The sequence below is a fragment of the Cebus imitator genome, unplaced genomic scaffold (genome assembly GCF_001604975.1).
Source record: "Cebus imitator isolate Cc_AM_T3 unplaced genomic scaffold, Cebus_imitator-1.0 Scaffold58, whole genome shotgun sequence".
Taxonomy (NCBI): Eukaryota; Metazoa; Chordata; class Mammalia; order Primates; family Cebidae; genus Cebus; species Cebus imitator.
The window spans coordinates 2998298-3022367 of record NW_016107373.1 but is presented as its reverse complement, the minus strand read 5'-3'; the positions used below and the strand labels follow the sequence as shown (position 1 = coordinate 3022367).

General features: G+C 46.6%; 1 protein-coding gene across 6 annotated transcripts in view; it reads left to right on the top strand.

Moving 5' to 3' along the window:
- The window catches only part of TSPAN18 (tetraspanin 18), a 204276-nt gene that overhangs the window by 34162 nt on the left and 146044 nt on the right, over positions 1 to 24070 (top strand). For 4 of the 6 annotated variants that reach the window (XM_037738873.1, XM_037738870.1, XM_017529385.2 and 1 more), the window contains exon 2: positions 7002 to 7088. The exons of 1 other annotated variant lie outside the window; for it this stretch is intronic. The gene's annotated coding sequence lies outside the window, so the exon portion shown is untranslated. Of the gene's footprint in view, positions 1 to 3806; positions 3818 to 7001; positions 7089 to 24070 lie in introns of those variants that run through there. One more of the 6 variants, XM_037738871.1, reaches the window with a different exon arrangement.

Here is a 24070-nt window from a genome sequence, read left to right as displayed (position 1 = left end):
GATCTTTGAAGAAAAGCTTTTGGTCTTTCACCATTTAATATGATATTTGCTGTTTGCTGTGGGTTTTTCATATATGACTTTTACTGTTTTGAGACAGTTTTCTTGTATTTTTAGTTGAATGTTTTTATTATAAAAGGGTGCTGAATTTGCCCAATGCTTTTTATGCATCATTTGACATAATTGTGTGGGAGTATTTTCCTCTTCATTCTGTTGATATCGAATATTACCTTGATTTTTGTATGTTTAACCATCCTTGCATTCCAGGAATAAGTCCCACTTGGTCATGGTGTATAATCCTTTTAATATGCTGCCAAATTTGGATTGCTAGTATTTTGTTGGGGATTTTTGCATCATTGCTCATAAGGGATATTGGTCTGTAGTTTTCTTTTCTTGTAAGTGTCTTTGTCTGGTTTTGGTATCAGAATAATGCTTGGCTCATTGTCCTTTTAACAGAAAGTAGCAGCAGATTATATTTTACAAAATTATTGCTTCTTCTATTTGTCAAGTGTTTATGATAGGCTGGGTACTGTGGGAATCATTTGCAATCTATTAGCTCATCTAACCCCTAGCTCCAGCTTGTGAGTTGGGACTATAGTTACTCACACTTTGCAGGTGAATATCCTGAGATTTGTTGGGATAAAGAACTTTCCTGAGGTCACAATGGTAACAAGAGGCAGAACTGAGATTTAAACTCAGGCCTGTGGGGGGCACAAAAGCCTGGCTTCTTAACCACAGTGCTTTACATTGATTTGATGCTGGGGGCTCCTCATCTCCCACCGTGTCTCCTGCCCCTGTTGCAGATAGGCAGCAGGCTGCACTGGGGAATTAGTCCCTATACAAAGCCCGTTCGCAGGAACCATCCACACAGTGCTGTGCTGTTCAGTTATCCTGACCCTTTACCAACTTTAGAGTTCCCCCAAAATGGCATCTTTGCAAGGCCTCCATCAGCAGCTGTCCTTCTGCTATAATCAGGCAGTTTGCCGATCCCATGCCTGTTCACAAGCTGGCTTACTGAACACAGTTGGCAAAGCAACTGCCCTGCATACTGGGGCTTGGCTTAGACACAGGAAAGCTTTGGTCTCCTTGTGGCACTGTTGAATTCTTCAGCACCTGGGTCAGCAAAGACCAAGACAAGAGGCAGCTCTGACTCCTCCTTCCCGAAGGCCTTATCTGTAGATCTAAGGACAGAGCAGGTGGCACAGTGGGGTGAGCTGGGAGGTGATGGTGTTTGGCCGCATGGTCTCTGCTCAGACCCACTGACTCTGGAAGACTAAAGCTAGGCTCTTCATAGTCCTAAGAGTCTCAGTATCCGAGGGTCTAGAGAAAATTATACAAGTAGGTGAGGGTCATTCCTTCCCTCTCTTTCTCACCATTAATCTAGTTCTGCCTTCCCACATTCATCTAACTCATTCTTTTATAGATCCACTTGTCTTCCCTTTGTCCTTCTGTTCATCCCTGTATTCATCCATCTCTCCATCCACCCAGTCATATTCCCATCCCTCAACCAATTATAGCCTAGTTCCTTCTTTCTACCATTCAGGTTCTTTTATGGATCTGTTCGCTACTCACCCATCCATTTCTCCTAGCAACTGTCTGTCCATCCAACTATTATTTGCAGAATCAGAAACTGAGACTCATAGAAGGAGTAAGATACCACCCATATCTTTGAGGAACTCATAGTCTGGCAGGTGGGAAAAAAATCACATGAACACAAAATACACTATTATCTATACACACAATTTGTGATGGACACCTAGAGAACAGTGACTCATGTCTGTTGAGAGAGTGGGAAGATTTCACAAAAGAGTTAACTGAAAGAAGGTCTTGAACGATAATTAGGAGTTTGCCAAGTGAGGGGAGGGGTGAAACACAGGGTTAGGAAAGGAAGAGAGGAATTCCAGGAAGAGCAAACATCAGTGAATTTGGGCCAAGCACACTTTGAGGTCAATTTCACTGTGGGGTCTGTGCATACTGCAAAGACCTGAAGGTGGGCCTAGACGTGACCTGGGGATCAGATGATAAAAGGCCTTGTGTCTAGACAAAGGGAGGCCAGGGAACCCACTAAAGCAGGGACAGACATAGTGCTTTACATTTATGGGCTCACTCCAACAGTGAAAGAGAGGGCAGAGTGGGGAACAGAGGCTGCAGGCTGGCAGAACAGCCAGGAGCCCATGTGCAGCAAGCAGACAGCAGTAATGAGGGTGCGCCCAGCCAGGGGACGGGCAGGTGCTATGAGGATAGTCAAGGTGGCTTTGGGACACATGAGGTGAAGAGAATCAGTAGCTGGGAAATAGACAAGAGTCTTTGATCTGGGTTTTGGTTGCACAGGGATATTCTGTTTGTGAAAACTCAGTGCGGTATATATTCATGGTATGTGTGCTATTGTGTATGTATGTTATATTTTAATTAAAACAATAAAAGTAGAATAGGAAACATCAGGAGACATATTAAAGTTTCTCATCTGGGCCTCATCCAGGACACGGAAGTGGGCTGACTGATTTTTTTCTTGTAAATTGAGAGCTCTCCCCTAGTTTGGAAGGAGGAAGAAGAGGAAGAAGCTTTAACTTTTGAGCCAGGCCTTGCAAAATGGGTGAACCTGGCGTATACTTCTTATAGTTACTGCCACATATTAAGCTCCTGTATTTTGTGGATTCTAAGGCGCGCTTTTTTAAAATAACATTTTAATGTCTCTGAAACCAGGATGCATTTTACAAAAAGTGATGTCATAGATAATTTAATTAATTGGTAGTGTTTTCTGTTTCTTAGTGTTTAAAATTGCGGTGTCATTATGATCCATGGAGACGTCCATTCAAGAGCCATGATATCATGTGCCAGGCTCTCTGCTAAGTTCTGCACACACATTTCTCCCTGGGTCTCACACTAGCTTGCGAGTCATCAGCTGTCGTTAGCCCTGTGTCATAGATGAGGAGGCCAGGCATGATGTAGGTAGGTCACTTGCTCTGGGTCACCGCTAGTAAGAACTCGATTTAGGATTTCAACCTGTGCCCCCGCCAAACATTCAGGAGAACTATACACAGAGCAAGATCAAGTTTGGGGGCAGGAGGGTGGTGGGGACTTCCCAAAGCCCAAGACTAATCAGGTAAAGGGCAACCCCCCATCGCCTGCCCACCAGGCTTACACCCTGCCACTTTCACCCAGGACCTACTCCTGCTCTTAGCCCTAAACCCTGGGATTCTTTTCTCTGTCTCTCAGGAGAGCTCTGGCTCTAACATCTGTATCGAATCCCCTCCCCCATGGAGAGCAGGGGCTACAGTGAGGTCTCAGGGGCAAGGGGGAAACATTCTAAACCCAGCTGGTTTCCCTCACACAATGCAGATTTGCTCAAATGGGAATTAGGATTAGTGCTGGGTTTTGCCTCTTCTGGCAGGCTGGTAATAAACTAATCTCCTCTGAGGCTGCAGGAAGGCAGAATTCCACCAAAGACGGGAGACAGCTTAAGGCTCCAGAGCACAAAACCTGGAAAGTAATTTTGTTATTGACAAGCGCTGCCCACACCTCCTGACATGCAGCCCGCAGCTCCTTCCCGGCGTGGCTGCGGCCTTTAATTCCGTTAATGTGTGACATTCAGCCAGGCTGTGCGGCTGACAGGCACTCGTGACACTAATACGTGTTCCGTGTAGTCCCTGGAGCTCATAAAAGCTCATTATCAGTTCTAAGCCAGTAAATGCAGTTCCTGGCTCAGGTAGGCCCGAGTTCCTCTGCGATGCTCCAGACAGCAGAACAGCTACATCTGCACCAGCCAAGTCCCACACGCCTCCCTTTGTCCAGGGCTCTCGGCTTCCCAGGCCGCTGGAAGGTGCCCAGGAAAGCCATTCCACAAGCAGAGCCCTGGGTTCAAATTTACATCTGAGAGAAGGGGTTCCTTCTGCCCTGCACTGTGAGGTGACAATCCAGCATTTGGGGAAGGCAGTTTGTCAGCACTACCCAGCCTCTCCTCTGCTCACTTCTAAGCATCTGGGCTTTGGAATTACATGAACATTTCTGCACCAAGATGGGCACCCAGGTGATCATTGCAGCAAGGTTCTAGAGGCCAGAAATGGAGCTGTCCGACAGAGCCACAGTGGGAAATACACAAATGGTAGATAAACTGTGGCCCACAGAGTACTATGGCATACTGTGCAGCTATGAAAAGGACTCAAGAAGATCTTTTTTGGCCATGATATCATTGGCAAGTGATGTTGTAGAATGTGTGTGGTAAGATCGCATTTTTGTGGCCAGACACAGTGGCTCAGGCCAGTAATCCCAGCACTTTGGGAGGCTAAAGTGGGGGATCACAAGGTTGGTGTTTGAAGCCAGCCGGGCCAATATGGTGAAACCTCATCTCTACTAAAAATACTAAAATTATCTGGGTGTGGTGGTACACACCTGTAGTGCCAGCTGCTCGGGAGGCTGAGGCAGGAGAATGGCTTGAACCCGGGAGCGGGAGGTTGCACTGAACTGAGATCGTGCCACTGCACTCCAGCCTGGGCAATAGAGCGAGACTCTGTTTCAAAAAAAAAAAAAGATCCCATTTTTGTAAAACGTCACACTGCTATGTGCTCACATAAGTACATGCTTATACACACATGCATACCTGCATTTGTTTGGGTAGAATAAATTCTAAAGAGTCTCACTCCAGAGTCTTTGCAGTGGTTCTGTCTGTTAAAACGGATGACTAGTGAGGAAGCACATGACTTTTGTAGTTAAAAATGAAAAACTTACCTATATCTTTATCTGTCTTTGTAAATAACTTGCCCAGGGTCATACCTATATATACACGTGTGTGTGTGTGTGTGTGTGTGTGTATTATATGACTTTATGGGTTTATACATGTAACAGATTCCTCTGATTGTAGCCTTAGTCTGGTTCATGATGCATGAGGCCCCCCTGTGTTGACACTGCCTGCATGGACTCTTGAGGCCCAGATGGACAAATAAAATGAGGTCCCATCCTCTAGCCAATCCGTTTCCCATCCGTTAACGGGAGTTCTGAGACTCACTTGCATGCATGAGCTGCACTGACACTGGGGTCTGTGGGGTAGACCTTGAACTCTTCGCCTTCCTGCTTCCACACTCCCACTGTGGAGATGATGGCACTGACACCTGGCTTGACTTCCCATGGCCGAAGTTCTAGCCCTAGCTCTGCCTCATTTCAGTGATGTTACTTTGGGCAAGTTATTTAACTCCTCTGAGCTCACGGTCCTCGTTCCTGATGTGCTGACACTTTCTCCTGGGGTTGTAAGGGATGTCAGGATTATCATCATTATCATTCAAGAGACCTGAAACTTGATCAGGGCTTCCACTGTGCAGCTAGTCTCTGAAGGCAGAAGTCTGGGAGGGGAGAGACTGGCGAACTTAGCTTTCTCCCCTGTGCTCTGGAGGCTGTAAGTTTTGCTCTTATTTCTCAGCTGTGCATGTGACCAAGCCCATCCCTCGGGACTGACCTGTCTCTGCTGGCAGGTATGTGGTCTGGACATGGTGAATTTGATCCTTCTCTGGTGACCTGGGGACTCTTCATCAAACTGACAGAAAGGAAGGGTTGGAGAGGCTGGACTTCTAACCCTGCTGGCATTCTGGAACTGAGTTCTTTTTTCACCACTGAGACTTTCCTTCCCATTACTTATCTCTTCATGGATAGCAGACCTTGAAAGTGTTGGGTTTGCCCAAAGAGCCTGCATTCATTAGGCAATGATTAATTCTTTTTCCTATTTTCAAAATGACTCAGAAAGACTTTTTACAGCCTGAGGAAACTGGAATTCCCACACCAAGTTGATAATATTCTAGCTAGAAGCAAAGAAACATAGTGTGATGTTTTGATTAGCATGTTCAGTGGCATTGCATGGATGTACAGACTCCAAGCTGACTTGGGAAGATTGAAAATATGCCCCCATTCATAGACTCTGGAGACGCCATCCTGAGAAGCTGTGTGAGCCTGGTGCTTAGTCCTGCCCTTCCAGCTGTCTGAGTCCAGTCTTGCACTGCTATAAAGAAATACCCAAGACTGGGTAATTTATAAAGAAAAGAGGTTTGATTGGCTCACAGTTCTGTAGGCTGTACAGGAAGCATAGCAGCATCTGCTTCTGGGGAAGCCTCAGGAAACTTATATTCCTGGCAGAAGGGGAAGCACGCATGGTGGCATGGTAGAGACAGGAGCAAGAGAGAGAGGGGAAGGTGCCCCACACTTTTAAATAACCAGATCACATGATAATCCACTATCATGAGAATGGCACTGAGGGGATGGTGCTAACTCATTCATGAGAAACTGTCTCTGTCAGGGTTACTATTTGTGGGAGCCTTTCAGACTTTGACCTGGCAATGGATGAATAAAGTACACTAACATACAGATATTATGCTTTGCTAGTTTGGCTAAGGGTCTGTGGCTGCTTACTCTTTGGAGGGTGCTGTAAACAATCGCAACTGCTGCTTTCTTTAGCTAGTGAGACTTGCATTTATTTAGTAAACTTCAATTGACAAAGGCTTGAGTCAATACCACTAGAGTTGGAAGATTAAAGGACAGGTTCTGATGCTTAAAGCAAATACTATTAGAAGGTAATATCTTTGGGTTGACTTCTTGAGAGAGCTATTTGGCTTAAAGGTTAGTTTTAAGACTACATGAGTAAGTTAGCTAGGTAAACTTCTTTACATACCTTAGCTATTTGCTTTACGTACTAACTAAATGTGTAGGGGATTTAGGCTACTTTCAGCTGAAACTTCTACTGAAACTATGAAAAAACGTATCTCTGTGATCCAATCACCTCCCACCTGCCTGGATGGACATCTGAGCCTCCACCTCCAACACTGGGAATTTTGATTCGATGTGAAATTTGGTGGGGACACATTTAAACTGTATCAGCAACCATGGGTGTCCTGTCTGGCTTCTGTGCTTGCAGTGATGGAAGTGGGGAGTGTCCCACTTTGGAGAGCGGGAGCACTGTGTGGACTGAGATGGTCCCCAAGGAATCCTGCCTTTTTGAAATGTGTTTCTCTCTCTTCTTTCTCTAGAGTGTATCTGAAAGCTGCTGTCAGGAGGACACTGTAGGAGAATCTTGGCATCCCTGGGCCCAAAGGGAAAGACACCTGTGGAAAGAGGTATGATGTAGCAACATGGCAGGGTGGCACCTCCACTTACTCAAACAAGAGGGTCTGCTCTTCTCTCTTCTTCTCTTCTTGCCCTACAAACCACCAGTTCTGTTTGAGAGGGCTCTCAGCTCTTGCCCAAGGGGTACAGAGCAGGAGAAGGGTGGCTTCACTATTGTCTTCACCTCTAGACATTTGCTCATGGATGAGGGCAAAGGGGCCACCTTGGTGCAGGAAATGAGGTTGGATGTATGGCAGAGAGTGAGCTCTTCAAGGAAGAGTGGAGCTCTTGGGGGTTCCAGGCAGGGTCCTGAGGGCTCGTGGAATCTGTATCAAGGACCCTTCCTCGAACTCAGCCTCCTCCATACCCACCACAGTCTTGGAACTATGAGACAGATGTTGTTTCCTATGGTGATTATCATCCCTCTGCCCTCGATTCTCTTTTGGATAAAGTCTAAATCCACAAGCACTGGGATCAATCACCACATTCCATGGTGAAACTGAGAACAGAAAAGGCTTAGTCTGCTTCGGAGGCTCTGGGAAGTCTTTCTTGAACTGACCATGATCCTGGGACTGGTGATGGGCTGGGTGGCCTCACGGAAGCTTCCTGGATGAAAAGCTAGGATGTCTGTCCTCTGAGCAGCCTCGGCCACCATTGTGACTCATAAGTCATTTTCCTCGTTGAGCCTCATTTTCTCATTGCAAAATGAGGCAGCTATGATTTGAATCTCTGTTCCAGCACTCACACTCTCAATTTCTGGGATTCTAAAACTGGGGCTGAGCTGGAAGAAGTGACAGGTCAGTGGCTGGGAGGTTATGTAAGGCCATGGAGAGGAGAGGGGATTTGAAAACTCAAAGGAGATCTGATTGCCAGTCTTGGTCAAAAGACAATGGCTCCGACCCTTGGTGGTAAATCACAGGATCTGCGGTGCAGAAGAACCTGGGTTTGAGTCCCTGCTGACCAGAAGAGAAACCAGCAATACGATAGAGCGCTTCATGCGCCAGGCACAGTGTGATGCCCACTTGCTGCACCATCCCATTCCATCCTCTCAGCCACCCTGTGATCTTGCCACTATGATCACCTCCACGTTAGATAAGAGAAAAACAGGCCTCAGAAAAGTTAAATGACTTGCCCAAGGTCACACAGCACTGAGTAATGTCATCAGGATTTGAAGCCACTGCCTGAACTGCCCTACAATGCTGTGTCTTTTGCTTAAGTCTGTGATTTGAAGCTTAAGATTTAAAATAATTAGCCAAATTATTTCTCTGAAGTTCCATTTCCCATAAAAATATAAAAATGGTTTGTTTCCCTGTCCTAGACTTTTTTTTTTTTTTAAATTTTGGGCATCTCATGTAACCCCTGCAGGTCTTGATTTTCTGATCTCTAAAATGGGACGGTAACATCTACTCATGGGTTGTTTTGGGGAAAAGACAAGGAAGACTCGGGAAGCTCCCTGCACTGGATCTTGTATGTGCGCCCTTCATATCCGCTCCACCTGCTTCCCCTGCCTGGGGCTACTGGCAGGGTGCATGGGGCGTGCAGACTGTAAAGGGCTGTACCACTGCCTAATAGAATTTTCTATTTCGGCTGCCTCTGTGCCCATAGTCAGAAAGCACGTGGCCACTTTCTTAGTCACCGATCTGATGGTTCACTCTCCCTTTCAGAGTGTGCCGCTGGCCGCCCTGGATTATTCTAGGCTGGAATCCAAGGCAGGGTGGCCGGCTCCCAGGGGCAGATAAAACAGGGCCAGGCTGAGGCCTTTGTGGACAGTGTGGGAGGAGCGGTGAGGCCTGGGGCCTGCTCTGGCTGTCCCTCACTGACAGTGTCTGTGTCCCACGGCTCACCCCACCAGCTGCCAGGATCATAATCTTAATTGTAAACCTCCTGGCAGCGGCTGCCCTGATCCCCACAGGAAGCGGTTGCCTTATCACAGAGCCTGAATCCTGCCTGGTTTTCTTAATCTGGAGAAGGCGCTAAAGTGAGTCAGAAAAAGCTCCCGTCCATCAGGACCTTTCTTCTAGGGATGTTTCTCCATCTAGGGACATGATGGGCCTCAAGCCTCAGTGTATAAGAGGAAAGAATCTCTTTAAGTGCAGAGCAAAGCAGCAGGGGTGGTGTTGTTCTGGTTTACTTTCAGGAGGAGACCCCAGGGAGAAGAGCTATTTAGCCTTGCCCCTCTTGGTAGCCAGGAAACAGATAAACGTTATAGCATCACAGGGAAAATATAAAGAAGACCATAAAGCAACAGGCAGAAAGGCAAGCACTGTCGTGGAAAAGCTTTGCTGGGGTTTTGGAGTCAGAAGGGTGAGAGGTAAATCCCAGCTCTGCCCTTCAGTAGCTGTTTGGCTTGTGGGCGAGTGACTTGATCCTCCCCAGCCTCAGTTTTCTCATCTGTAAGATGGGCAAAGGTCATGTATCCCACTGGGTGGTTGTAAGGTTAAGGTGACCACCATGGGAAGCCCCTGTTTGCTTTGAACAATGGTAGCCCCGTTGGAATAGTATAGCCTCCCAAGGTGACCTCTTGGGAAGAGGGCCAGGCTCTTGGGATGTAAGAGCTGGGTGTTTGTAACCAAACAGTGGGGTTACCCTGGAGACGCATACCTCCTTTTGTGTGAGGTCTAAAAAAGGGCTGTGAGAGGGACCTGGGTTGTGTCAGCTCTCTGTCCTAATGTGCTATCACTTGGAGCCAACTCAGGTATGAGCAGTTCATCCCAACCCTCCACCTGATGGCTGGCATGTCACTCACAGCCATCTTTACTGGACCCTTTCTGTAGATAATTGTTAATCCTACCCACACCCCAGAAGGCAGACATTAATAAGCTTTTTAAATGACTTCAGGTTTCATGTCTAAAATACAGCAAGGAAGGACCCAAACACAGGGTTCCTGGCCCAAGGACAGTGTGTTTGTGGGAGCTTTTCACATCACCCTCTGCACCTAGAGATACTCTCTGTGCCCATGGTGGCACCTTTCTCCAATTCTCCACCCAGCCTTGCAGTGAGTGTGGCGCTCAGGCAGAAATGAAAGTATCCTTATGTTTTTATCTCTCCAGCCAGCCCTCTGAGGCAGGCTGGGTGAGAGAAGGCAATTTCTATGGATTCCCCAGGCTCCAACTTATCTACTTTTTGTTATTGTTGGTCAAGCTTTTGGTGTTCTATCTGAGTCCATAGCCAAATTTGAGGTCATGGAGATTTACTCCTATGTTTTATTCTGAGAGTTTTATTTAGCTCCTATATTTATGTCATTGATCCTTTTTGAGTTAATTTTTATATATGGTGTGAAGTAGGGATCTAGTGTCATTCTAGTGTATGTGGATATCCAGTTGTCCTTGCAATATTTGTTGAAGAGACTATATTTTCTCCAGTATATTGCCATTACTACTTTGTCAAATATCAGTTGATATATATCTGTGGCTCTATTTCTGGGCTGTCTATTCTGTGCCAATAATCTATTTGCCTGTACTTTCACCAATACCACATCATTTTATTGATCTATGTTTATAGTAAATCTTAAAGTTGGGTAGTGTCAATTCTTCCAACATTGTTCCTCTCTTTCAATTTTGGGTTGGCTATTCTGGGTTTTTTACTTCTGCAAATCAGTTTGCTCATAGTCCTAAAACAGCTTGCAGGATTTTGATTGGATTGTCTTGACTCTATAGATCAAGTTGGGAAGAACTGACATCTTGACAGTATCGAGCCTTCCTATCTTCGAACATTGATTATCTTTCAGTGTTTTCATTTATTTACTTCTTTGATTTCTTCAATATGGTTATGTAGTTTTCTTCATACAGATCTTATACATATTTTGTTAAATTTATTCTTAAGTATTTTATTTCTTTGGGTGTTAATAGGAATGATTTTGTTTTTTAAAAAATTTTCAAATTCTACTTGCTCATTGCTAGTAGGTAGGAAAGCAATCACTTTTGTATATTAACCTTGTATCCCACAACTTTAGTATAATTGCTTAATTGCTTATTTGTTCCAGGATTTTTTTTAGTAATTTCTTTCAGATTTTCTACATAAACAATCATATTTTCTGCAAACAAAGACAATTTCACTTCTTCCTTCTCAATCTGTATGCCTTTTCTTTTCTTGTCTTATTACAGTAGCTATGACTTCCAGTATGATGTGGTAAGAAGGGCCATCCTTGCCTTATTCCTGATCTTAGCAGAACAGCCTCAAATTTCTCATCATTGAGTTTGATATTAACTATCAGTGTTTTGTAGATGCTTTTTATCAACTTGAGGAAGATCCCCTCAATTCCTAGTCTGCTGAGAGTTTTTATCATGAATAGGTATTAGATTTTGTCCAATGCTTTTTCTGCATTTATTGATATGATCATGTAATTTTTCTTTATTAGATTGTTGACATGATGAATTATATTATTTGATTTTTTTAATATTAAACCAGTCTTATGTATCTGGAATAAATCTCACAGGATCATGTTATATAAGTCCTTTTATATATTTTTGGGTTTAATTTGTTAATATTTGTTGAGGATTTTTGCATTTACATTCTTGAGAGATATTGGTCTGTAGTATTCTTTTCACATAATGTTTATTTTCTAGTTTAGGTATCAGCATGATGGCCTCACAGAATGAGTTAGGTAGTATTCTCTCCACTTCTATATTCTGGAAGAGATTATTGAGAATTGGTGTAATTTCTCCTGTAAGTGTTTGGTAGAATTCACCAGTGAACTCACCTGGGCCTGATGCTTTCTCTTTTGCAATGTTTTAAATTATTGATTAGTAAGAAATTTTAAGTCTTAAGTGTTCAGTGCTATTTCCAAAAAAGTAAATAACTGAAGAAAATAAATAAATAAATAAATAATTGATTAGATTAATAAATATAGGCCTATTAAAATTGTCAATTTCTTTTTGTGTGAGCTTTGGCAGATTGTGTCTTTCTCGGAATTGGTACATTTTATCTAAGCTATCAAATTTGTGAGCATAAAGTTATGCATATTTGTGGGCATAGAGTTGTGTTTTTATCCTTTTATATCTATGGTACATTTCCATGTCTGTGGGAACTGTAGTGATGTCCTCTTTTTCATTTCTGATATTAGTAATTTGTGTCTTTTCTGGTTTTTCTTAGTTGTCCTAGCTAGAATTCTATTGATTTTATAGATATTTTCAGAGAACCAGCATTTAAATTTGTTGAAATGATTTCCTGTTTTCTGAAGGCTATGTTTTAATCATGGTTCTATCATTAAGTGTCTGAGGGATCTTGGGGGTAAATCTCTTTGATTCTACATCTCAGTTTTTACCTCTGTAGAATGGGTGTGGTGATAAAAGTGCCTAGCCCTGAGTTGACTTGAGGGCAAAGGTCAAATGTGAGTACACATTTATTTATTCAGCAAATATTTGTTGAGCCCCTACCATGTACCTGGCACCACTCCATGCTGGGAATATCGTTGTGAATGAAAGAGCAGAGTCTCTGCCCTTGTGGAGCTTGCCTTCTGGTTGAGGGAAACAGAAAGCAAACAAATACATTGAATGTCAGGTGCTCTTAGGTGCTATGAAGTTCAATGAGAGGAATGGGCAGGGAGTGACTTGGGTGGTGGGTCGGAGGTGGGTCCATAATTGCTATTATGTATAGGAGGTACTGGGAAGGCCTTCCTGATCAGATGTAATTTGAGCAGAGACCTGAAGGCAGTGAGGAACAAACCTTGACATAATCTGGGGGAAGAGCCTTCTTGTTTGAGGGAACAGCAAGAGTAAGGCACATTAGGCTGGCAGGCATGTTGGAGGACCAGTGAGGATGCCAGGGTGTTACAACCAGGGTAATGTGGATGGAGACGAGGCCAGGAGTGAATTGGAGGCCCAGGATGCACAGTGCTGCTAGCTAGGATAAAGACTTTGCATTTTGATTCTAAAGATTCTAAACATGGCAGGAAGCCAGTAAGCGAGAAAAATATAGGATCAAATTTATATTTTACTAAGATCACTCTGGCTGCTGGGTGGAGGGCAGTCTGCAGGGGGCAGGGAGACCAGTACGGACACTGATGTTGGAATCCAGGCAAGAGGCAAGGTGGCTTGGAAGGTGGAATATGGTGGAGATGCTGAGAAGTCACAACATTCAGGATCTATTTTGAGAGCAACACTGATAGGACTTGCTGATAGGATGGGGTTGAGAGAAAGAGGAGTTCAGGGACAACCATAGCTTCTGGCCTGAGGTGGAAGAGCCTGGGGTGGGTTCTGGCAGAGGGTGGAGGGAGGGCATACTGAGTTCTTTTTGGGCATTTGAAGTTGAGATGCTTATTAACCACTAAAGTGGAGGTGGAGATATGCACCTGGGGTTCAGGGGCAAGGATGGGGCTGGCTCTCCAAATTTGAGAGTCATCAGCTTATAGAGAGTATTTCAAACCTTTGGCCATAATGAGATCGTTCAGGAAGTGAGTGAAGATGCAAAAGATGACAGAGGACTGAGCCACTGTCAAGGGCAGTAACAGGTTATTTGAGAAAATTCTGGTCCCAGGCAAGGATGGATATGCTAAACAGAAGTGTGCACCTTAGGCAGGGCAAAGGTGAGAGGCTTGAGGTTAAGTGGAGAAATGAAGCTCTGTGCCTTGCTGCAAGGTCTGGCTGTATCTTTTAATGTCTTTGTTGCTTCATTCATTTGTATGAACCAAAACACTTATCAAATGTCAACTGTGCTGGAAACATAAAGCTATTTACCTCTGGGCCCCAGATGTAAATGACACGTAGTGCCTGAGCTGGAGGAAGCCACCATTCAGCAGTTGATGCCTAACATAAAAATGTAATAGGTGCAGCAGGGACATTTCTGGGCGTGTTAGTCAGATTTTCCAGATAAACAACTGATAAGATAAACAGTCAGCTGAATATACAGATAGGATATATATCCAATAGGATATACAACCCTCTCTCCATGGGTTCTGCATCTATGGATTCAACCAACTGTGAATCAAAAATATTCTAGAAAAAAATGCAAAATAATACAGAAACTCCCAATACAGTACATTAGCTATCATGAATAACCTAGAGATGATTTAAAGTAGACAGGAGGATGTGCATAGGTTATAAGCAAAGCACTCCATTTTATATCCGGGACTTAAACATTAATGCATCTTGGTATGGAAGCGGGTCCTGGAAGCAAGGGATGGATACCTCCATGGATACCCAGAAATGACTGTTTATATAAAGAAATGTATTATGAAGAATTGGCTCATGTGACTATGGAGGCTGAGACCAGCCTCCATGTGAAGTCCTGAGATCAGCACTTTAAGTTGGTGACTCGAGAGAGTTGATGGTGTAAGTCCCAGTTTAAGGGCAGGAGAAGTCCCATGTTCTAGCTCAAGAAGCCAGGCTGGTGAAGTTTCCTCTTACTCAGCCTTTTGGTCTGTTCATCTCTCCAGCTGATTGGGTGAGACCCAGCCACATTGGGGAGGACCATCTTGTCTACCTATTCAAATGCCGATCTCATCCAGAAACACCCTAGAAGACATTCCTAGAATAATGTTTGACCCAAATTACCCATCGGTCTAGGATATCTGACACCTAGACCACATGATTTTTGTGTTCTTGCTTCCTCTATACAACAACATTCTTTTCAATCATAATGATGAAGTAAAATCAATTAGAATAATGGCCAGAAAAGAAACAGACTGAAAGTTTTGTGAACTTTGTATGTATAACCATGCCAGTAAATAAGCAAATGTTATGACATGAAAAAGTAAAAAGGTAACAGGTCAACAGTTCTTAATTACATTAATAGATATTTTGACAAAAGTAAAAAAAATACATGAAGAAACCTGTGACATGCGTTAGTGCTCAAGTCCCAAATAAAAATGGAGTGCTTTGCTTATAACTATGCCCATCCTCCTGTATACTTTAAATCGTCTCTCATTTATTCATGATCGCTTATACAATGTATTGGGAGTTTCTGTATTATTTTGCATTGTTATTTATGTATTTACTTATTTATTTTGAGATGGAATTTTGCTATTGTTGCCCAGGCTGGAGTGCAATGGCGTGATCTCAGCTCACTGCAACTTTGATCTCCGGGGTTCAAGCAATTCTCCTACCACAGCCTCCTGAGTATCTGGGATTACAGGCATGTGCCACCATGCCTGGCTAATTTTTGTATTTTTAGCAGAGATGGGGTTTCACTATGTTGGTCAGACTGCTCTAGAACTCCTGACCTCAGGTGATCCGCCCACCTCAGCCTCCCAAAGTGATGGGATTACCGCACCCGGCCACGTTTTTTTTTTTTTTTCTAGAATATTTTTGGTTCACAGTTGGTTGAACCCACAGATGAGGAACCTATGGATAGAGAGGGTTGTATATCCTAGCAAATATATATCCTGATATCCTATCTGTCTATCCAGCTGACTGTATATCCTATCAGATGTTTCTCTACAAAGATTAGAGAATGATTTGCGCAGGGAACCCACGGCAGCATTGGCAGTACCCCAGTTGATGTGTTCTGGTTCTTCCAATCACTGTGTGTCATTTATTTTATATAATTATTTAAGTGCAGAGATACCTAGTACCATAGACACTGGAGACTGGAACTGCACTCAAAGAGAACTCTAATGATTCTGAATTCTTGTTCTCCAAGTGAATGGGTATTGCAGGACCCGCACGTGTTTGGTTCTGACTTACTAAGCAGGTGCTCTCTGAATTTACACCTAGGCAAACACAATGTGTTTTAAAGGCTCAGTAATAAAAATATCCTCATTTGAAGCTTGCATACATATTATTAAAACTCACCAGTGACTGCCGCAATTGTTTAGAAATTGGATCACCAAAAGGTTTTTTCCCCCCAAAGCGGAGTGTTTTTTATCACCGACATCATTTAGAACTGTCAGCTTTTCGTGGGTTTTAGGTTTGTTTTCAAATTCCCTACAGGCAGCTCATCCCTTTGTTGCCAGCTCCCTGGAAGGACAGCTTCCACCGCCGTGCTCTTGGCATGCGCATAGTGAGATGCTTCTAAGAGGGTTGCTGTGGGGGCACAGGGGATGGAACGGTGGTCAGAAGCTTGTGGTGGGGAACCCCGTAGCTGAAGGTTGAGGGAGGACGCTGTAGCTGAGTCCTGCAATAGGACGAGGTAGTCTCCAGGTGGAATGGATGGAGTCAAGACAGAGCCTGGCAGCCTGGGGGACCCCTGGCATCCTGGGAACTCTGGGTCAGTAGGTATTTGGTTGCAGTTCCTGAAAGCTGCCAGGGTTCCAAGCACCATCTGTGTACCTGTGCCTGGTGTTATGGAGAGCTGGGCACTGAAAGCTGCATCCTCAGAGGGCCAGTTTGCAGCCTATGAAGCTGCCTCTCTCCCGGTCCTGCACTCCTCAGTCAGACCCCCACCCTCGGTCCCCCTCTCTCTCTCCCTTTCCCTTTCAGCAGTGCGGCCTGTGGAGGCAGCTGTTCTAATTAAAAATCTCATAAATACCAGGAGATAAGGATCCAAGGGTTTTGTTTTTTATTTCTGCCAAGACTCCCCAAAGAGTCTCTTCAGTAGGAAAGGTCCCTTTGGAGCTGAGATTTTTCTCCTGGACTTCAAAGACAGGGCGTCTTAGGACCAGGACATCTGTTTAAACTGAGCTTGAACCAAGAGGCAGGCAGGCATGTCCCGTGGGAGAAGGAGGGGGCAGAGTCCGAGGATGTGGAATCTGCTTTCTGTCCCTGGGGAAGCTCCGCAGGCAGGCTCATTCCTGCACCCCACAGTGAGTCCCAGGCGGGGCAGCCTCTCTCAGACAATGCAGAGGAAGCAATGGCAGGGGCCGCAGGCCTGGGGCCGGGCTTTGGGCTGACTGCTCTCCAGATAGCATGCAGGCTCCTGACCAAAGCCTCTCCACTCAGGAGAGGTAACAAGGAGAGCTGAGGTGACAGAGCTGGCTCCTCCTGCTGGGAGGTCTCTGTGGTCCTCAGAAGTCACCTTCCAATTGGGGACCTCCCAGCTCTTGGCATTTGCATGGACAGAGCCTCCTTCATCCTCCTCCCTCCTTCCCTCCTCATTTCCCTCCCTTCCTTCTTTCTTTCTTCCCTCCATTCACTAAGCATCCACTGGGGTTCAGAGATGAAAAACTCCCAATCCCTGACCTCGAGAGGCTCACCACCCAATAGAACAATCAGGTTGCTCCCAAAAGCTAAGAAAAGTTGAGTGCTTTGGGTGTGTGTGTGTGTGTGTGTGTGTGGCTGTTCTCATTAAGGTAATTAAACAATTCAGAGCTTGGAAGATGAAGGGAAACAAGTCATTCACTTCCTCTCTCAGGACCAGAGCCTCCTTCATTTCCTGCCTTTGTTCACACTCAGACGTGTGTTCAACAGTTGCCACAAGAAAGTCCACTCAGTTTGGCTTCCTGCTTCTCTTTTCCCATCTCTCTTGGCCTGACAGTGTGTGAGATTCCTTCCGGGGCATCACAGTGCTGGAAGGCCCCTACTGTTGGACGCTCAGCTGTGTCCAGTGTCCACTGCCACCTGCATGTCTCCTGGGAAGGGTCGCCAGGTACAGCAAATAAAATTAAAGGATGCCCAGCTCAATTTGAACTTCCTATAGACAGTGACTCCATTTTTAGCCTAAGTCTGCCCCATGCAATATTTGTTCCAGGTACAATTAACCAAAATATTATTTGTTGTTTATCTGAAATTCAGACTTCCCTGGGCATCCTATGTTTTATCTGGCACCCCTGCGCCTGGAGTATCTTTTTGCACATGTGTAGTCAATGCTGCTTTACTTAATGATGGGGAGGACTATCTGACCGATATGTTCTCTCTCCCCATTTGTGGGGAGCACTCTTCCTAACTTGAATCACTCCTGCTCCTGACCATGCTTCTGACGACTGTGCAGCTTAGCATACTTGGAGGTCACCGAATGCCTATAGGTCCTCTCCAGGCGCGTTTCATTCCTGGGAGCCTCGAGTGACTGCAGAGGTTTGTTTTGCTCCCTATAGCGGGGAAGTGGGAGGGGCGGTGGGAGGTGTAAATTCGCACTCCTCTTTGGCCTCTGGGGCTGCTTTCTCCAGCGTCAGCCACCGGCATCTTTGGCAGGGATAGAAACGAGGATTGTGTTCTTGCCACGCTGGTGGGAGCAAGGGCTTGAGGATGTTGGTCCAGCCTGCTAGCCTATAGAGGTTGATGATGTCTTTCTCTCCATCAGTGAAGTTATTTTTCATTCCAAGGCAGCTTTCAGGGTGATAAAAATATAAAGCTAAGTGGCCGACAGTTAAAAAAAAAAAAAAAAGGTGATTGGAGGCTGGGAAGACAGGGTGTTGCCTTGTGGTTAAATGGATTTTCTGTTTAACTGAGGGTTAAGTAGAAAACTCGTTTTGATTCAACCTCTGTTGTTGCCAATCTTTCTAAAATGTATTAGCTGCTCCCTGGTTTTCCTAAGTGCACCATAATGACCATAATTGAATCTCTCTGCTGGCAGAGGGTCCTGTGGGGCGTCTGGGCACACTGCTGTAAATGTCAATCTTCACCCAGTGGCCCAGTTCTTGGGCTTTAGAGCCTGCAGCGTAGGCTGGCGTGCTCCGCGGTGGCCTTCACACTCACTGTCTTCTCATTCTGTCTGCCCAGCCACCCTGGGCTGGGACTCAGGAAGGGAACTAGGTAGACCCTGTATGGATGTAGAAACCGAGGTCCACCTGGGGAAAAGACTGGCCCCAGTCACATCTGGCTGGAGGAGGGGCAGGGACTGAAGCCAGCAGAGACAGCTGTGGTATTGGCCCTGATTTAAATCCTGGCTCTCACTTGCTGGCTGGGAGACCATTAAGCTTCATGAGACTTGGTTTCTTTATCTATGCATTGGACACGGTAACCTTTCCCTGCAGAGGTACTGCTGGGTTAAGCGTAAGGATGTGGGTGTGCTGCACACCACAGCCTTCATACTTTTAAAGGGAAAATAGCACCCCTCCTAAAAAAGAAATCAACAGGGAGGCCAAGGCAGGTAGATCCGCTGAGGTCAGGAGTTCAAGACCAGCCTGGCCAACATGGTGAAACCCCTTCTCTACTAAAACTACAAACCAGGCATGGTGGCGTGCATTTGTAATCCCAGCTACTCAGGAGGCTGAGGCAGGAGAATCGCTTGAACATGGAAGGCGGAGGTTGCGGTGAGCCGAGATCGTGCCACTGTACTCCAACCTGGGTGACAGAGTGAGACTCTGTCTCAAAAAAGAAAAGGAAAAAAAAGAAATAAAAAGAAAAAAAGAAATCAGCACACCAATGCTGGGACCCTGTATCTGGCTTCTTTCTGCCCTGCTGTCCTTTCTCTGAGTGCCGGTGGTTTAACACACAGACCCTGCAGCCAGAATGTCTGGGATTGAGCCCTGACTCTGCCGCCATTCTCCATGTGACTGCAGTCTGGGTCTCAGCTCCCCATGTATAAAGTGGGGATCATGATGGAAACCTGCCTCCTAGGGCTGCCACGATGAGGATTCAAGGGAAGGGAGCTGAGAAGTGCTGGGTCAGGGCTTACCAATGGCATCCTAGGACCCAGTTGAGTGAGACCAGGTTCACCATGCTTCTCTGGATTTGATTTATATTCTGAGCATTTTAAAGGGATTAGGTTTGGGTTCTAAACTCCCTGTTGGTGCCCCAGGAGTCTACATGGGCAGCCTGGGGAGGAGGAAAGACGCTTCCTTTCTTGAGCTGGCTTCCGGCACTGTCTGGTGCTTTACCCTTCCCTGGGTGCTTCCCCAGGCCTGGTTCTAAAGACAGGTGCTAAGAGAGACCTGTGGGTAGCTTAGGAGGGGACCTAGATGGGAGACTTCTGCCCTGCCATGGCCCCTGCAGTAGGGTCCCCTGCCCTGGGGGATGCTGCCTCTCAAATAGCCTCCCTGTTTGGGACCGTCTGTGCGCCTCCATATATCATACATTTCTAGCATCTCAAGAGGCATTTATTTTTCTCCGTATCAAGGGATCTGTGGAGTGAAGAGACCTATCTGTTTGTGACTTCTGAAGCCTTATGGGGCTTGGGCTGGGGCTGGGGAGAACACCCTGCCAAGGTGAGGCCACCTCATCTGGCCTCTGGGCTGCTGGGTCAGCCACCTCCTGGGTCCTGCAAGCAAATCTGTTTCAGTTACGAGCCACCAGCACCTACTCCTCCCAAGCTGCTGCCTTGTCCTCCAGCTCACCCACTTCGAGGACCCCTCCGGACCTCTGTGGGGATGGGGAGGTTGCAGCTAAGTAAACAGTCATCCTGGTATTTTAGGAGAGGAACAACAGCCTGTGTGCAAATCCCCTGGGTAGGGCTGGTTTATTTATGCATTTGTCTTTAATGGGAAGGCTGAGAGAAATTGCATGGTTTGTGAATATTTACAGGCAAATTACTGCAGGGAGGAAATGAATTCATTCTGTCTCCTCTCCCACTGTTAATAGATCATGCTGTGGTTCCCTGAAGCCTGCCTCCCGCCTCCCTCCCTTTCCTTTCTTGCAACTCCTTGTAGTCTTTATGCCAGCTCCAGAAGGGTGTCTGAGTAGACATGCCAATTTAATTTACCATGCAGTTATTGAGCGCCAACTCTATGCCAAGCCCTGGTTCAGGGACTAAGGGTACCAGGGTGGGCACCACATGTGTGGGTTCTGTCTGCAGGGCTCTGGGGCAGGCTGGCTCGGCAAAGAAGGTGCCACTTGAAGGATGCTTCCATCCCAGCAGAAAGGGTACCCCAGGCAGAGGGGCGCACAGGAGAAACCTCCGGGGGCGAGCAGATGGGAATTACGCTTGGGGTGGGGGGTGGGGCGGTTAGTCTTCTGTGTGGTTACAGCACCCATGGGAGGAAGAAGGATGAGGTAGAGCTAGACATGGGGGCAGGGCCAGGTTCTTTCTAATTCTGAGCTGGGGAAGGAAGGTGGGGAGAAGGGAGAGATTGCCCAGGATGGTGCAACTTTCGTAGATAGCCAGAAGGAGCACACTTCTTGTTTAAGGGTCTGAGTTGGCAAACAGCAGTCTCTTATGGGGAAAGGAGAGTTTCTCCCTCATCTCCCTTTTCCTTGGGGACAAGAGGCATAAATGAGAGGTCTCTGGGCTGGCGCTCCTCCCTCTTTTTCCCTGCAGACATCACCAATCAATTTTAGCACTTCTGTTGGTTCCAGAATCCTCTGGAAAACAAGCTAGGCAGGCACTACCAATCAATTCCAGCTGGCCTTCTAGAAGGAAGGTGAAGGGTCTTCTAGTGGATGGCTGGACCTTAGGGTGGCCTCATCAATGAATTTGCAATGGAAGAAATTTCTTCTTCTCTTTTGGCCTCAGTTTCTCCACCCATAAAATGGGGAGAGGGATGTGCTGTTTGGTCTCTGAGGACTTTCCCAGTGCTGGCCAGCCAGCATGTGTTAATACATGCATTTATTTAGTCTTTCCATTAAGCGTGTATGCACTTACCCTGGCTGGTGCTGGGTGGCGCCCTGGGATACACAGGTGATCCCAGCAGCTGAGACCTGGCCTCCTGAAACTGACAGTCCGGATGGTCTGTGGTTCTTAGAACCTCAGGTATTGAGGTCAGCTGACACCAAAGGCAGGGCTCTGTTGATTCTTCCAGATGGATGGCACCCAGTACAGCCAGCTGTCCAGTGGCTGGAGGTCCTGGGGATCCCTGGGGAGGTCAGTCCTGATCTCTGGGCCCACACACCAGCCATCCGCCCAGGATGATTAGAGGCTCAGTCTATGCAATAAGAGCCACAGCCCAGGCCCCAGGTCTTGCTGAGCAAAGTGACAAGCTGGTGTAGGCATCGGGGATCCTGAAGGGGGCCCAGGCCACGTGTATCCGTCCTGGGAGCCTGCCCCAGAATTGACCCTGGGCACTTTTTTGGCAGGGGAGAGGCCTGTATTGTGCTCAGTTTCCTTCTAGGTACACATGCTCCTCCTCAAACCTTCCTCCCCACCTATTCCATGACTGTGTTAGTTTACCCCAGGTCATGTCTAGTAAGATCAGCCCTTTACCCTCAGGATTCTGAAATGGTGTTAGGAAGAGGCCAGGCAGTTCAGAACTGTCCAGGTGCTCCTCAGTGCCAGATGCTCTCAGCTGCCAATAAAAACACCCTGTCTTTTTGTGTTCAGTGAGGGCTCCTCCATGACCTGCTGTGGGCAGGAGTACTAGGGATGGTCAGCTGGTGTTAGACCCCAGAGAAGGTTGTTCAGTAGTGTCCTTATAGGCTGGGAGCCTTTGAGATCAGTGCTGTGGCTGAAATTCCTCAGCCTCATGGAGAAGATGGAGTATACCACCATGGCCTTGTTAAGTCACGGATGGCTTTCTGCTGCTAATGGGTACACACACTGCTGTACATGATACCTTCATGCCCACTTTCCATGTACACAGCTCCCCGCATACCTGTGCATATATACACACACACAGGCACACATACCTGCATGCCTGTGACTCTACATACACACCTGCACCCCCATATACCTGTGCACACCTCTCCACATGCCTGTGCACGTCTGTGTACACTCCTATCCAAGTGCCTGCACACACCTACCCACATTCCTGAGTCTGCCTGTGCACACACCTGCACACACCTACCCCCATCCCTGTGCACAACTGCGCACGTACCTGTGTATACCTATGCATATACCTACCCATGTACCTGCATCTGCCTATGCACGTATCTGCATAAACCTGCCCACATCCCTGTGCACACCTATGCACACACTTGTGCACACTCACAGACACATGCACACACCTATTTGTGCAAACGCCTTCACACACCTCTCCTGCACCACCCCCAGCTCCTACGTACCCACCCACACATCCCTTCCTACACATCTTCCTTCAGATTCATTCACTCCAAATATGTCCTCCCGGCCTCTCCCCACTGTATGCAACACACACACACACACGCACACACACACACACACACCCCGCTTCACAAGCTGCAACTAAGCTGTTACATGATCTCTATTGTTTCTCAGCTCTGGGCCTACAGAACGCAGGATTATCTGTTTACTCCAGATTATCCATTTACCTGGATGCCAAGCCCAGCAGGGGCTCCAGGGAGGGTGGGAAGGCTGAGTCAGGGATAATCTGGGCTCAGCACAAGTGCCCTCTGAGGCGGGGTACATTTTCTGAGTCTCCTGTTTCATACCTCCCTCTGCTCCTCATTCATTCATTCATTCATTCACCTACCATCTGTTCATTCCAACACGTACTGATAGCGATCCAGACAAAACCACGGCCTTTGCCCTGACAAAGCTTCCCTTCTTGTTACAGTCCACCGACTTCATCATTGCCTTCATGGTTCTGAGGAGAACCATGGTTGTGAGGAGAACGACTTCATCATTTCCTTCATGTGTGTTGAGGAGGAAATGACAGCGGACTTTGATACTTGCTTTTGGAACCAGACGTCCAGTCCCAGAATCCAGTCTGTGTCTGGAATCCACTTGCTAGACCTTGGCTATGTCATGTCACCCCCAAGCCTCTATTTCCCCATCTGTAAAATAGGGATCATGGTTCCTCCCTCGGGGGGAGAGCACTGAGCGCTGTGGATGGCAGGTGAGCACTGACTTGGGGACTTCTGTGTTCATCAACAAAACCTTCCTTAAAACAGGGCCCCACAGCTTGCCCGTTTCCTAAGGCTAGGGTGGGGACCCTGGGAAAGAGTTCTGAAGTCCTGGTGAGTCTTTGAGCCTGTCTTGTGGAGTACCTGCTTCTCAGACATGGTCGGTCGGTTTATTTTTTCTGTCTCTTTAAGAGAAAGCGGTTGAGAAAGAACTGGCTTATCACAAACATTAAGGAAACCTGATGCTGTGGACGTTTCTGCAGAGGGCTGGAGGAGCAGCCAGGCACGGGTGGCTTACTCATCATATGCCTGCAGCCTTGCTGGAGGGCCCTGGCCTGTCTCTCCCCATCTGTAGAGTAGAGATAGGAAGCCTGTTGGTGAAGGCTCGGAAAACCTCACAGATGTCAGCATGTTGAGCTGGGTGGGTGGCTGCCTGCCATCACCCAGTGTTAGGAGGGAGAGAGCTCTTGCATGCAGGTCCAGAAGCCAGGGCTGCCCAGAGCCTGGGGAAACCATGAGGTGGCTGAGTGGCTGTTTTACGTGTTTGT